This window comes from Mandrillus leucophaeus, unplaced genomic scaffold (genome assembly GCF_000951045.1).
Source record: "Mandrillus leucophaeus isolate KB7577 unplaced genomic scaffold, Mleu.le_1.0 Scaffold7, whole genome shotgun sequence".
Classification (NCBI taxonomy): domain Eukaryota; kingdom Metazoa; phylum Chordata; class Mammalia; order Primates; family Cercopithecidae; genus Mandrillus; species Mandrillus leucophaeus.
Window position 1 is genome coordinate 7,902,135 of NW_012107585.1, and position 2,739 is coordinate 7,904,873.

General features: G+C 42.0%; 1 protein-coding gene across 1 annotated transcript in view; it reads left to right on the forward strand.

Moving 5' to 3' along the window:
- Positions 1 to 2,739, forward strand: part of B3GNT4 (UDP-GlcNAc:betaGal beta-1,3-N-acetylglucosaminyltransferase 4) — a 7,741-nt gene that overhangs the window by 2,692 nt on the left and 2,310 nt on the right. The gene's annotated exons all lie outside the window — the stretch shown is intronic.

Here is a 2,739-nt window from a genome sequence, read left to right on the forward strand (position 1 = left end):
GAGGCTGAGGCGGGAGAATCACTTGGACCCAGGAGGCGAAGGCTGAAGCCAGTTAAGATCGTGCCACTGCACTCCAGCCTGGGTGACAGAGACTCCATCTCAAAAAAAAAAAGGTCAGGCGCAGGGGCTCATGCCTGTAATCGTAGCACTTTGGGATGCTGAGGCGAGTGGATTGCCTAAGCTCAGGAGTTTGAGACCAGCCTGGGTAACACGGTGAAACCCCGTTTCTACTAAAATACAAAAAAATTAGCTGGGTGTGGCGGAGTGCACCTGTAGTCCCAGCTACTTGGAAGGCGGAAGCAGGAGAACTGCTTGAACCTGGGAGGCAGAGGTTGCAGTGAGCTGAGATGGCCACTTCACTCCAGCCGAGACGACAGAGTGAAACTCGTCTCAAAAAAAAAAAAGTGTGTGAGCTCTCATTTTACCTGCTGCTAGTTAGTGTATTTCATCATCTGGGTATACACATTTTATCAATTCATCTATAGAACATTTTGATCTTTTCTTACTGCATTACCAAGAGCCTTGAGTACAATGTTGACAGGTAGTGGAGAATGGCAGGCATCCTCCTCTTCTGACTTCGATGAAAACACTTCTGATAGTTCGCACAATTAAGTAAGATTACTTAACCTTTATTACATTAAGAAAAGTATCTCTTCATAATTGTACTTAGATTCGAATCATAAAGGCTACATTTTATTGAAGATGTTTTGGGCATATATTGAGATAATTAAGTGGTTTTTTTTGTTTAATCTATGGATGTATCATCTCAAGTAGTGAATTATGTATTTTTTTTTTGAGGAGTCGTCTCCCTAGTTTTTTACAGTGGTGAACTATCACTCTGTTTTGAGGGTAAATGGCTATGTTTGATTTACGGCTACATTTTGAAGTGATACTGAACTATACCTTCTCGTTTTGGTGCTGCCCTAGCCCCAGTTTGGGATCGGGGCTATGCTGGCTTCATACAGTTGTAATATGAGGCTTGTCATTACTTTCTATGTTCAGGTACACTTACAGTAACATAGGTATTCTAGTTTTGGGAGATTTGATACAACTCTCTCACAAAACATCCTAGGCCCTGGTGTCCATTTCGGGGACATCAAAATCTTTGAATACCATTTCTACTTTTTTTTTTTTTTTTTTTTTTTGAGACGGAGTCTCACTCTTGTCACCCAAGCTGGAGTGCAGTGGCGTGATCTCGGCTCAGTGCAAGCTCCACCCGGTCCCGGGTTCACACCATTCTCCTGCCTCAGCCTCCCAAGTAGCTGGAACTACAGGCGCCCACCACCATGCTTAATTTTTTTTTTTTGTATTTTTAGTAGAGACGGGGTTTTACCATGTTAGCCAGGATGGTCTGTCTCCTCACCTCATGATCCACCTGCCTCGGCCTCCCAAAGTGCTGGGATTACAGACGTGAGCCACTGCGCCTGGCCACCGTTTCTACTTTTATAGTTACTTATTTTTGGAGATGGAGTTTCGCTCTGTTGCCTAGTGTGGAGTGCAGTGGCACAATCTTGGCTCACTGCAACGTTGGCCTCCTGGGTTCAAGCGATTCTCCTGCCTCAACCTCCCAAGTAGCTGGGATTACAGGTGCATGCCATCATGCCCAGTTAGTTTTTATGTTTTTAGTAGAGACAGGGTTTCACCATGTTGGCCTGGTTGGTTTCGAACTCCTGGCCTCAAGTGATTACCCTGCCTCAGCCTCCCAAAGTGCTGGGATTACAGTTTTTTTTTTTTGACATAGGGCCTAACTCTTGCCCAGGCTGGGGTGCAGTGCTACAATCATGGCCCCCTGTAGCCCTGAACTCCTGGCTCTTAAGTGATCCTCCGACCTCAGCTTCCCAAGTAACTGGAACCACAGGTGTGTACCACCACACTCGGCTAGTTTTTTTCGACTTTTTGGTAGAGATGGGGTCTTGCTATGTTGCCTAGGCTGGTCTTGAATTACTGGGCCCAAGTGATCCTCCTGCCTCAGCCTCCCAAGTACTGGGATTACAGTTGTGAGCCACTGTGCCCAACATAGTCTTATACAGATTCTTTGAGACTGACATAAAGATCATAATATTCTCATATTAAAAAAAAAAAAACACTTCTGTTAACGATTATTTCTGATGTTACTTTACCACTCTCTCTAAAGTCATACTTACCAAATCTTTGCCTAATTTTCAGTCTTTTCAAGAGAGCAGATTTTGCCTGATTGTTCCTATTTAACTACTTCTAATATGTTCCATTTTTCTCATTTTGCCTTTCTGATAACTGAGTTAAAGTTTAACTTGCTTATTTTCAGTATTGTTACAGTAAATATTACCTGTCATTCAGTCTTTGTATTTATGACATAGGTGTAAATCTCCCTTTAAGAGCTACTTTTGTCTACAGCCTCCCAGTTCTCCTATATACTGTGCTTGTCATCACTGTTCTAAATATTTTTATATTTCCATTTAAATTTTTTTAGCCTGGAGTTTTTAAGAAGCATGTTTTTAAACTTTGTAGACATAAGGAATTTCTTTTTTTTTTTTTTTTTTGAGACGGAGTCTCACTGTTCTAAATATTTTTATATTTCCATTTAAATTTTTTTAGCCTGGAGTTTTTAAGAAGCATGTTTTTAAACTTTGTACGCATAAGGAATTTCTTTTTTTTTTTTTTTTTTGAGACAGAGTCTCACTCTGTTGCCCAAGCTGGAGTGCAGCTGCACAATCACAGCTCACTGCAGCCTGGACCTACTGGGATCAAGCAATCTTCCCG